At 37.9% G+C, this 13,723-nt stretch overlaps 1 protein-coding gene across 1 annotated transcript in view; it reads right to left on the bottom strand.

Moving 5' to 3' along the window:
• Positions 1 to 2,332, bottom strand: part of LOC139731403 (uncharacterized) — a 43,754-nt gene extending 41,422 nt beyond the window's left edge. Inside the window, exon 1 of the mRNA XM_071642291.1 lies at positions 2,127 to 2,332. The gene's annotated coding sequence lies outside the window, so the exon portion shown is untranslated. The remainder of the gene's footprint in view (positions 1 to 2,126) is intronic.
• Between the last annotated feature and the right edge of the window lie 11,391 nt (positions 2,333 to 13,723).

The following is a 13,723-nucleotide window of genomic DNA, read 5'->3' as shown; positions in this document are numbered from 1 at the left end:
AAATATAAAAATGCTAAAAACTTCACATTTCACGTCAGATTTAGAAGAAGATGTCGATTTATCACCTTGTGAACTGTGCAAAATGTTCAAGTTAGGACATTTTACCATAAAATACGAAAGTTGAGTCTCATTTGCCGATTTTTTCTTTGTCGTCTGCTCGGTAAGAATGTGTGACAGGAAATCGTGGGTATGAATTGTGATTTTGATGCAAGGACACAGTGCAAAAGACGTTGATTATTCCATTACGAAAATCGTGTCCGGAATTATAGAATGCGATTTTACATCGTGCGAACAGACAACTTTTTGGAGAGGGGTAGAATTTGGAGTCCAAAAATCAGAATTAGGGCCCAATAATTGTAATAATCTTACCAAATTCATAATTTTCAAGACTTTTGTGAATAACTGGTGCTATTTTAGGCAGAAATTTCATCCTCTGAGTACGGAATTCAGAGCCGCAAAAAAAAAAAAAAAAAGGTGTCCGGAGATACGATTCACTTCCCTACTTTGTCTTCAGTAGATTCTACTTGATGAAATTGGTCTTGAAATGGCCGAGATATCCAATGAAGTGAACCTTCTTAGTTCTTCTTCTTCTTCTTCTTCCTGGTGACTCTGATGAGTGACCGCAATCAACATGCTGATTATTCTGTCACTTTGTCAGGTAGGTTGGTATTGCACGGTGCAGTAGATTTTGAGTTTAAAGCCAAAACACAGTTCTGGTACGCCTGCAAAAGTTGTCAACTTTCGCTCCTAAATGTGAACGTATGCCTAAGAAATGTGCGGAATAACGCTTTAATAACAAGATATTCGATGGGTAATGACGAAAATGTGAAATGACTCGGGGACAACTCGGCCTTGCTTTGACGCCAGGCCGAGTTGTCTTGGTTGTCCCTCTGGATTGTACAGTGTTGTACTACGGGAGCGACCTGTATAGCTCTTCATGTTCTGGCTACTCGCAGTAATGGTCCGAGTTGATACAAAGCGCGCATCAAAAAAACCTCTTTGGCGCGTATGCAAAATTAGTGTGCTCCTATCAAGCACCTCTACAAACAATCAAAGACGCTTGATAAACAACTTCAAAGACAACGCGTCTCAGCAACTCAGGTGATGTGCGTAATACGCTTGAGGACCACGCAGTGTCCATTTGTTTTGTACAGGATTAGCACGCACTTTCCCGTCTGTTCAATCAAAAATATACAGTAGAATGGCGATCACGAACTGCGTGTAAATTGTCTGAAATAGGGTCGAGTTTCCCCCCCCCCCCCCCGAGACCGAGTTAGTCTGGATCCTTCAGGACTAAAAGTCGGTTTATTTACCGACTTTTATTTTTTATCTCAAAATACTCCAAAACGACTCATCATGCCGGCAAATCGCGTCAGCCAGGTAAGTTTCTTTGTAACAGTTAGACTCTTTCGATGTAAATTACTGCAAGCAAATATGAAATGGTGCCAGACGGGTTCTCAAACCCTTACCAAAACTATGTTTTCACTTTAACAGCAATATGATTTGTTTTGTTGAATAATAGACAATCCCAAGAAATAATAAAACTTTATTCATTCGTTCAAGAATAAGTACCGTAATGTAAACTCAGCATAGCAGGTAAACTCGGCCCCCAAGTGGGCCAACGCGCATGTATTGTTACAACTATTATAATGCGCACGCTGGGGGCCAAGTTTACCCGCTAGGCCGAGTCTACCCATAACTACTGTAATAATAGTAATAAATCAATAAAGAATTTCTGGATCTGGATCTGGATAAATATTCTACGCTGAAAAACTTTGGATAGAGTATCAGTCACTCAGCACTGATGCTTGGCTTGGTAGTTGGATTAGATACCCAGTACTCCTGTCTCGAGGCCAAGGCCAAGGTCCAGGACACAAAACAGGTCACAACTTTAAAGATCTATAAGCTATAAATTGAATGAACAAAAACCAACCAACATGCACTCCACACCAAATGAAGCTTTAATCTTTCGACAGTGCATTGGCATATGATCTTACCCAAATAAATGGGGATGGCCTATCTAACTAACAACACACAGGCTTCGCAGCACTAGTGAGTAGTGTCTAGCCATAGCAGCCCTGTCACTGCACGGAACATCAGGGCGCGCGCGGCGTCTGGTACTGTACCATCGTCTCGGATCCTCTGATTCTGAAAACTGGAGTCACCATTAGCACCAGACTTTGGTGGATGGGAAAGTAACTTCTGCCTCTATAAACCCCTGAACTGCAGAAAGTTTGATCGTCTTGTAGGGAATGGGGCTGTTGGGATTTTCGATGAGTAGAAATCTAAAGCGTCGAACATCTGAAAAGTCACGGCGCAGGCACTACGTAATAACCGGGTCCGATCGCGGTAGCGATTTTTTTTTTCCGTAACCCTAACGCGTCGAAATTGCCAATTGTGTCACTTGAGCAAAGACTATCGGTGAACAAGTTGGTTTTTGTACGCATGTGCGTGGACTTCACATGACTTGGGCAGTTTCGTAGCTCCATGGTAAGGCCAAGGAGGTACTAGGCGTTGAGTTTGTACTGTATATCTACAGTACCACTGGCATGGTCGTCTGCTAACTACAGAATCAAATTACAACGTGAGAATGGGACGCCGTCCTTCAAACAGAAACATAACAACGGGTTTATGGGTATATGGGTATGTGATGCGTGTGTTTGTGTGTTTGTGTGTGTGTGTGTGTGTGTGTGTGTGTGTGTGTGTGTGTGTGCGTGGTTTCCACTTCACATGTCATCGGCATCGCGTTCGCCTTTGCCTTAGCTTACGTGGTATTTCTGTGGTTTTGTTCGCCGTCTGCTGACACTTTTCCTGTATCTCGCAAGACTTGCGTTTCTAGGATGCATGCAAACTCGACGTTGTCATCAATATCTTGCAAAAAGTAAATTTGAAATCTAATTGAAGCTTGGAATAGATTAAAATCAATATCTTGCAAAAAGTAAATTGGAAATCTAATTGAAGCTTGGACTAAATTAAAATCAATATCTTGCAAAAAGTAAATTGGAAATCGTATTGAAGCTTGGAATAAATTATAATCAGAGTATCATATTTAGGCCAACAGCTGCAGCATTGCTATTGTTATCAACATTGATCATGTTTATTAAGCCCCACAAAATCAGATTCAAAGTGGGCATTGGGTCTTGGGTAACATGGATGAACTACTGGGTTAATTTGGGTTTATCCTCCGACTTCACGATGATTCAGAAAGCCGTAGTATAGGCTCCTTTTTAGTTCAGGTTCATGTATATCAAGATATATGATTTCATTCTCAATAATATAACATCCAAGATGAAGATGGGGGAGGGAAGAGAAACTGTGGGGGGGGGAGCTATAGTAATCATCGATTTTGATCGATAATCTCTCTATAAATAGTTTAATTTAATCAGCTTTAAAAGGGCATTTTGGATCGGCCAAAAATCAAAAGATGTGCTATTTCCAACAAATTCTATTCATTTTCCCAGTCCATACATGTACAAAATTGTTCTAGTATCACGGTTTGAATTGCTCTATCAATATTTTTTTTTTTTGATTTTCACTTTATCATTGCCAACCCTATAGTCCTTCTCATCACGTACCATCGTCACCTCTACCACCATTGAAGGAAACCAAAACCCAAAAAGAAATGTGGATTGAGTGAAAGCAGCAACATTAGTAGAACACATCACTGAAAGTTTAAGGAAAAGCGGGCAATCAATGCAAAAGTTATAAATTTTTAACGTTTTGATGTTGGAACCACTGGCTGCATGACATCAGGGGTGGGCAACAACATAAAGAAAATATAAAGAAAACAAACATGTTTTCACTTTTCTTGAGTAATGGAAGAGCATTTGATTAACCACTTTCAGAAAGTAGGGGGAATGATTACTACCCTCGACATAAATTATGTCAGTATCAATTAAGTGAGGGAATGTGTAATTTTATTGATTTTTTTTTTTGGTGTGGAATTCTCTTCATATTTTCTTTACATTGTTGTCCACTAAAGACGTCATGGTCTCTAGTAGTCTCTTTATTAAGTGATTACAACACCAAAATATAAAAACGAATAACTTTTGATTGTCCGATTTTTCCTCAAACTTTCACTGATGTGTACTGCTAATGTTGCTGCGTTCACTCAATCCATATTGTTCTTTGGGTTTGGTTTCCTTTCCCAGGTCAAAAAACCAGTAGAAACCAGTAGAAACTAGTCAGCATTTTTAACTGGTCGTTACTGGTTTTAACTGGTCTTAACTGGTTTCAACTGGTTCCAGTTGAAACCAGCAAGGTAACTCTAACTTTCCAGTAACAAAATGAGCAATTCTAATTGAAACCAGTTGAAAACGTACTGGTACCAGTTGATACCAGTTTAAACATACTGGTACGAGTTTATACCAGTTGAAACCAGTAAAAGTCTACTGATGGCCAGTTGTAATACCAGTTCAAGCCTCACTGTACCAGTTGATAACAGTTTCTGTCGGTTAAAGTTTTACTGCATGGTATACTAGTTGATACCAGGGGGGGGGGGGGGGCGTTTCATCAACGAGTTCGTCGGAGGTTTTCACCGACAAATTTGCTATCAGCCAATCAGACGCAATTAAGGATTTCAGTAGCTTTTAACAGTTGTCGGAAAAACGTTTCATGAAACACCCCCAGTTCAAGTGTCATTTTGTACCAGTTGATACCAAATGAAGGCTACTGGTCTATTATAAGTTAATACGAGTTGAAGTTCCCAGTTGATACCAGTTCAAGTCTTAATGTGTACAACGGTACCACTTGATATATTAACCAATCATCACTATACCATCATTGCTTTTATTGGATTACCATGCACGACCATAAACATCATTACTATCATTTCATCTTTGATGCGCTTAGAAACATCAGTATTAAGCGCTATATAAATGTTATTCATTATCATTATCATTATCTTATCATCATCACCACGATTATCACTCGTATTACCATCGTATACATATCACCACAAGCAATGAATCTTCCACCACTATCAATATTTTTTTTTTCATGTCATCAATCCATCAACAACAACTTCACGAAATCTCTTTCAAAGTTTTCAGCATCTTCATCATTATCCTCAGTCTAAATAAGCATTGCGACTGGCAATACATTCCTATACTCGATCCCTCCCTCCAATGCCCACAGTATATGGCCTAGCACCCTTTATTGAATTGATGAAGAGAAACGATTGAATATCAAAACACTGATTTTTTGTTTGTTTGTTTGTTTGTTTTTGTATGAGTACTAGCTGATTTATTCAAAAGTCTTAAATGGATGACACGACGTTTTGAGTTCAGTCGCCAGTGCGTCCATAACTTAGCACCTTCGTACCTTCAGGTGCACTTAGTTAAGCCTAGTGATGTACATGAGCATCATATACAAGGCTAATAGACAGTGGAAATCTACATGTGCCAAGATTTCGCTCTGATTGTCACAAGTGCAGCCCAATCGTATCCTCCTTGAATGGAACAGGTTAGATCATTCAATTAGATCAGCTTCTTCCATATATTCATTTAAGAGATTGTTTAAGCAAAGTTGTTATTTGTAAGTAACACACGAAATTTATTCTGGGCTAGCTTAACATTCCTGTATAATAGCGTTTTAATTGTTATTTCGGCATTCTGGTGAACTCTTGCTGTGGCATGTACTTTTTTATGTTACTTTGCAATGTACAATATGCTGGTATGTATCTACACTGTATAATTATGTCATCTTCTGTATATACCTTTTGCTATTTAATGTACATATGTTCATCATTCAGGGCTCCATGGAAGACCAATATTTATTGGTGAATGGGCTACCCTGACAAAAGATTAGAAATAAATAAATAAGTAGATAAATAGATAGATAAAATAAATAAATAAACTAGCCGCATTCACACGTACAAAATAGCTGGTTACCGAGCGCGCTTCAAAACTCGAGTTCTTGTTATACTCGCAACTTTTTATGAACTTCATGATGATCGATATATTATAGAAACAAACACCTGGCTTTAACTGGTATCAGATTCCCAGGTGGGTTCATGACTTTAAATGTGTATAAACCATTTGTTGTCGACCGACACCCGAAAAAGGAAGCCATGAGTGATTTGTCGTCTCGAAGTCGTGCAGTATCGTACACATAAAAAGTGATGAGATATTAGAGCTGTGAAAGAAGTTTACCAGTATGAAGTTTATCAATATCAGCATAACCATTATGTCTACTATGTGAGAGAGAGAAAAAAAAATCCAACCCACCAGCTCCGATTCTCAATTAAGCACATTTGTAGAAGAGATTTGAAACGATCGTTTTGTAATGTGTTATGTGGCACAAAATAATTGCACTTATTTTTAATAATGGTAATCGATAACCAAATGAAAATCAATTTGCCAGATATTAGCCAATATAAGATCTTTTCATTTAGTTGGAGTAACGAGCATCAGTTCAGAGTCACAGAGGCTACTTACGAGCTTTTATAAAATGCATTCATAGGAAACTGATAACTACAAGTTTGAACGATGATATCACCCATTATGATGGTTACAGTTCGTTATTGAGGTGAGTATTCCGAAGGTTCGTTATTCCGAAGATTCGTTATTCCAAAGGTTCTTTATTCCGAAGGTTCGTTATTCCGAAGATTCGTTATTACGAAGATTCGTTATTCCGAAGGTTCGTTAATCCGAAAATAAAACAAAGCTCGTTATTCCGAAGGTTCGTTACGGACCCTATTTCATTGTCGGATCAACGAACCTTCGGAATAACGAACCCTATATTTTATTTCCGGATTAGCGAACCTTCAGAATAACGAACCCTATTTCAGTTTCGAAAAAACAAGCCTTCGGAAAGCGAACCCTATATTTTTTTTTTTTCGGATGAACGAACCTTCAGAATAACGAACCTGCGGAATAGCGCCAAATATGTTCGGATTAACATAGGCCTACCGTTTTTTTTATGTTAGGAATAACGAATATCCGAAACACACAAATCCCCTATACCTAGAGGTTTGTTAACCCGAAAATCAAGAAAGGTTCGTTAATCCGGACATTTGTGACGTTATTCCGAAGGTTGGTTAGTCCGAAAATAAAATAGGGTTTGCTATTCCAAAGGCTCGTTTATTCGAAAATGAAATAGGGTTCGTTATTCCGAAGGTTCGTTAGCCAAAAATCAAACAAGGTTCTGGAACGGGTCACAAGACTTTTTGAACGTTCTTAAAACGTTTTTAAACGATCTAGAGGGCTTTCAAAAGTTATCTGAATGTCTATAACGTCCAAACGTTTTTCTGTCGTCCTTAAAAATCATGTATAGTAAGGTTTTTAAGTGTTATTTTTTACGTTTATGAAACGTTTTTATAACGTCCAATTGAAACGTTATAAATACGTCGAAAAACCTTCCAGAAAAATGACGTTCTGACAACGTTTTGACAAAACGTCCAAATAACGAACTTGGAACGTTTCAAGAACGTTTAGAAAACGTCCAAATGTTAGCTAGGAACCAGATTTGTATCATGGTTGTCTTAAGGTGCTCACATGCACTTTATTAGACCTTAACCGGCCACGATCTAAAAATGACATCAAAATCACGTCCATTTTCCTTGTTTATTTTTCCTGAAAAAGGCGTCTTTCAGACATCTTTCTTGTTTTCTTTACCAATATACATCAAAAAGGCATGAATTGACGTGAGATGACGTGCTCATGACATTATTCTGAAGTACATCTTGTCTTTAGAATTGTGTTTTACACATCATTAAGACGACTCTAATGACCACCAATGACATCTTTGGGACAACTTCCATTTGAGCAAAAATACGACATATTCACGTCAGTTTGAAATGTTTATATGATGCAATTGTATCTGCCTGTTATTTTCGTTTATGAGACATTCAATTAGTAATTTACACGTCTTTACGATATCTTTGTATAACCAACCAGGCGTCAGAAAGACGTCACAAATATAACGTCTTTTAGATGTCTTCAAACAATAATACGACTTTTTGGCCTTAGGTTGAGACGTCTAAGTAGCGTCTGTTTTCTTTGCTTATTTAGTAATACGTCAAACAAACGACAATTATTACGCCTTTCTGAAGTCTAGATAATGAATTCTCTCGATGTCTTCCATTTGAGCAAAAAAGAAATCTTATTTTTGACAGTTGACTGACGTGGAATTGTCGTCGTTGTGACGACAGTATAATATAATACTGATAAAACTCTGTAAAACTATAATTCGTAAGCCTTAATTATATGAAGTCACAAAGACATCGCAAAACTGACGTAAATTTAACGTCACGTCATTAATATGACGTGGTAAATAGGTTGCAAGGCAGCGTAAATTTTATTTCACTAATACGTCGTAAATATAAAGTGGATAATACGTCACAAAACTGACTTGAAATTTACGTCTTTACCCAGCTAACAAAAAGACGTTTTCTAAACGTTCTTGAAACATTCCAAGTTCGTTATTTGGACGTTTTGTCAAAACTCTTTTAGAACGTCTTCTTTCGGAAGGTTTTCGACGTATTTAAAACGTTTCAATTGGACGCTATGAACACTTCTTTTAAACATTAAAATAACACTAAAAAAAACCTTTCTAAATTTTTAGGACCGACAGAAAAACGTTTGGACGTTATAGACATCCAGATAACTTTTGAAAACCCTCTACAACGTTTAAAAAAGTTTTAACAACGTTCAAAAAGTCTCATGACCCGTTCCAGAACCCTGTTTGATTTTCGGATTAACGAACCTTCGGAATAACGAACCCTATTTCTTTTTTGAATAAACGAGCCTTCGGAGTAGCGAACCCTATTTTACTTTCGGACTAACGAACCTCCAGAATAACGTCACAAAATGTCCGGATTAACGAACCTTTCTTGATTTTCGGGTTAACAAATCTCTAGGTATAGGGGATTTGTGTGTTTCGGATATTCGTTATTCCAAAGGTTCGTTAATCCGAAAATCAAAAAGGGTATGTTAATCCAAATATTTGTGACGTTATTCCGCAGGTTAGTTATTCCGAAGGTTCGTTTATCCGAAAAAAAAAACTAGGGTTCGCTTTCCGAAGGCTCGTTCATTCGAAAATAAAATACGGTTCGTTATTCCGAAGGTTCGCTAATCCGAAAATAAAACAGGGTTCGTTATTCCGAAGGTTTGTTGATCCGACAAGGAAATAGGGTCCGTAACGAACCTTCGGAATAACGAGCTTTGTTTCATTTTGTACTCTCTTTGCAACTTGTTCTGTGTTTGTTATTTGTTGTATATCATTGCATTTTGTAGCGAATTTTGGCCTTACGGGGTTGATTGTAGGCTCGTTTTCACAAAAATATATTGTGATCTTGCACATTACCATCACACCTCACTCTCCACTCCGCACATCACTAACCATAAACACCCATCGCAAACATCGCACAGCAGACAATCAGCGACAGTACTTACAACTACAAAGTTGACATCAAAGACTGAGTCATGGAGAATAACATACCGTTACTGTGTGTTTATTAAGCAGAGCCTGTGCAGTCGTCCTCCGAGAAGGCGGTATTACAAGCAAAGATACAAGCAATGTGTGCGATAGCAAGCCAAGCCACCAGAAAGTTTGGAAAACATATCTCCCAGACAGCTCTATCTACACCCCAGGGCAGAGCCCTTCTCCCTACAGCTCGCTGGCTATCTACTTTCACTATCTACTACTCTAACTCTACTCTCGTCCAACTATCGTATCTCCCTCTTCCCTCTCCGAGCAGGGTCCTTTTATACCTCTTGCACTTAGACCTTTGTACCCGCTGCGTGTGTCCCTTGACATCGTCTATACCCCGTACACACTTTCGTGTGCACACACACTGCACACCCTGGGTTGGTCCATTATCTTGAAAGGGGTGTCTCTATACCAATTTTGTCACAATATGTTTGCATTTTCGCCGTGTGTTTGTATACTTTGTTATTCTATGTGAAACACGGCCTTGCTGAAAAACAAAAAATAAACTCAACTCAACTCAACTCATTTTCGGATTAACGAACCTTTGAAAAACGAAACTTCGGAATAGCGAACCTTCGGAATAAAGAACCTTCTGAATAACGAATCTTATGAATAACGAACCTTCGGAAAAAAGAATCTTCTGAATAACGAACCTTGTAGATAACGAACTGTAACCATAATAATGGGTGCTATCATTGTTCAAACTTGTAGTTATCAGTTTCCTATGAATGTATTTCATAAAAACTCGAAAATAGCCCCTGTGACTCTGAACTGATGCTCGTTGCGCCAACTTAATGAAAAGATCTTAAATTTGGCTAATATCTGGCAAAGTGATTTTCATTTGGTTATCGATTACCATTTTTGAAAATAAGGGAAATTATTTTGTGCCAAATAACACATTATAAAACGATCGTTTCAAATCTCGTCTACAAATGTGTTTTACTTGAGAATCGGAGCTGGTGGGTTGGATTTTTTTTTTCTCTCTCTCTCACATAATATGGTTATGCTGATATTGATAAACTTCATACTGGTAAACTTCTATCACAGCTCTAATATCTCATCACTCTTTATGTGTACGATACTGCACGACTTTGAGACAACAAATCACGCATGGCTTCCCTTTTTGGGTGTCGGTCGACAACAAATGGTTTATACACATTTTTAAAGTCATGAACCCACCTGGGAATCTGATACCAGTTAAAGCCAGGTGTTTGTTTCTATGATATATCGATCATGAATTTTATAAAAAGTTGCGAGTATAACAAGAACTCGAGTTTTGGAGCGCGCTCGGTAACCAGCTATTGTGTACGTGTGAATGCGGCTAGTGTTCTTACAAACAAACAAGCAAACACACAAACAAACAAAAATCAGTGTTTTAATATTCAATCGTTTCTCTTCATCAATTCAATTAAGGGTGCTAGGCCATGTGGGCATTGGAGGAAGGGATCGAGTAGGAATATCTTGCCAGTCGCAATGCTTATTTAGACTGAGGATAATGGTGATGATGCAGAAAACTCTGAAAGAGATTTCGTGAAGTTGTTGTTGATGGATTGATGACATGAAAAAAAAGTATTGATAGTGGTGGAAGATATATTGCTTGTGGTGATATGTATACGATGGTAATACGAGTGATAATCGTGGTGATGATGATAAGATGATATCCAGTTGTGAAATGATAGAAATGATGTTTATGGTCGTGCATGGTAATCTAATAAAAGCAATTATGGTATAAGTGATGAGTGCAGTTGTTAAGAAACCAAAACCCAAAGAACAATATGGATTGAGTGAACGCAACAATATTAGCGTTACACATCAGTGAAAGTTTGAGGAAAAATCGGACAATCGATGCAAGTTATTCGTTTTTATATTTTTGGTATTGTAATCACTGAAAAAAGAGATTACTATAGAGACCGTGACGTCTTTAGTGGACAACAATGTAAAGGAAATATAAAGAGAATTCCACACACAAAAAAATCAATAAAATTACACATTCCCTCAACTTAATTGATACTGACAAAATTTTTGTTAAGGGTAGTAATCATTCCCCCTACTTTCTGAAAGTGGTTAATCAAATGCTCTTCCATTACTCAAGAAAAGTGAAAACATGCTTGTTTTCTTTTTTCTTTATGTTGTTGCCCACACATGATGTTATATGCAGCCAGTGGTTCAAACATCAAAACGTTAAATATTCATAACTTTTGCATCGATTGCCCGATATTCCTTATACTTTCAGTAATGTGTTCTACTAATGTGGCTGCTTTCACTCAATCCATATTTCTTTTTGGGTTTTGGTTTCCTTCAATGATGGTCGTGGTGGTAGAGGTGACGATGGTACGTGATGAGAAGGACTCGATAGGGTTGGCAATGCAAGTGAACATCAAAAAAATTATTGATAGAGCAATTCAAATCGTGATACTAGAGCAATTTTGTACATGTATGGACTGGGAAAATAAATTGATTTTGTTGGACATAGGACTTTTTTTAATTTTTAAATGCCTATTCAAAATGCCTTTGTAAAGCTGATTAAATTTATAGAGAGATTTTATCGATCAAAATCGATGATTACTAGCTCTACCCCAGTTTCTCTTCCCTCCCCATCTTCATATTGGATGTTATTTCACGAGAATGTAATCACATATCTTGATTACATGAACCTGAACAATAGGCCTAAGGAGCCTATACTACGCCTTTCTGAATCATCGTGAAGTTGGAGGATAAACCCAAATTAACCCAGTAGTTCATCCATGTTACCCAAGACCCAATGCCCACTTCAAATCTAGTTTGCAGGCACAAACCCTTGTTGGTCGTATTAGGAGTCTGCATGTGCCAAGACTAATACACGCACCACTGCACTGCAGCCTCTCCCAACAAGGGAGAAGCTACAATAGTGCCGAAGTGGTGCATATAGTAGTCTTGGCGCAGACTCCTTTACGACCAACAAGGGTTTGTGCCTGCAAACTACTTCAAATCTGATTTTGTGGGGGTTAATAGACATGATTAATATTGATAACAATAGCAATCGCTGCAGCTGTAGACCTAGATATATAATACTTTGATTATAATTTATTCCAAGCTTCAATTGGATTTCCAATTTACTTTTTTGCAAGATATTGATGACGACGTCGAGTTTGCATGCATCCTAATTGGGCTCACACCTGTACAAATAAAATGGAATGTCCCAGACCCCTTCACAAATTCGTACCAAAGATACCAAAATAAATGAAGAAGAATTAATTTAAAATCAATGATATAGTTTGGCAAAAACTGAATAGCTGTAAATATTGAGTATGAATTCTTCTACAAACTGCATTTTGGTTGGAAGATGAAAGCTTTTCTGATTGAATTTGAGGAGACTTTATTTCATTGGCTGCATGTACAGAAAAGATGTGATTTTTTGAGTGAAGAGAACTCGTAGTTTGGCTTTGCAGACCCTTGGACAGAATTTAAGCCGAAGAACCCACCTGGGAAATTTGATGGATGACAGGGTATATCTCACTTATCCAGGTTAGTGAAGATGAAACATCTCATTTCTTCCAGCTGTTTTACAGAATTTTTTCTAAGGGGAATTATTTACCCGTGTGAGCCCAGTAGACACAGGAAAAATGTCAGTAGACGGCGATCAAAACCACAGAAATACCTACAAAGGCGAACGCGATGCTGATGACATGTGAAGTGGAAACACACACATACACACACGCACACACACACACACACACACACACACACACACACTCACACACACACACACATACCCATACCATGGAGGTAGAAAAATCTACCTCCATGCAAGAACCAATGATGTGTATGTGAGTGTGTGCTGACAATGGCCATGAACAATGGACATGCCTGAACCACCTGTTGACTAGGCGTCAGTCTCGCGCTCCCTGGCACATGAATGCTTAATCAATAATTCATGTGGATTGCCCTGGGCACTGCTAGTCTGAATTCATGCACGGTAAAGGGTAAAATGTATGCACATGGAAAAAGTAAGCACATGTTTCCATGTGCTTGCAAACACCACATTTCATTCCAGCTGGCAATCATTTTCAAATTTTGCTTCACATATCACTAAATTTGGGATATAAATAAGCATAAATGATCTAAAGTTCCTCATTTTAATACAATTGTCTACTAATTAGATAGTTGACAAATTTTCGCTTTTTTTGATAAAAAGATATTATTTTTGGTAAAGAGTTCAGCAGCATTTATCATTGGGGCGATTTGTTTCACAGTAGATTTATTTAAGGCTCCATATACACAAGTGTATAGTCCAATTGATTTCTTTGCTTCG

This window comes from Diadema antillarum, unplaced genomic scaffold (assembly GCF_040938485.1).
Source record: "Diadema antillarum isolate AM-2024a unplaced genomic scaffold, OU_Dant_1.0 seq00000369_RagTag, whole genome shotgun sequence".
Classification (NCBI taxonomy): Eukaryota; Metazoa; Echinodermata; class Echinoidea; order Diadematoida; family Diadematidae; genus Diadema; species Diadema antillarum.
This window is presented reverse-complemented; position numbering and strand designations above follow the sequence as displayed.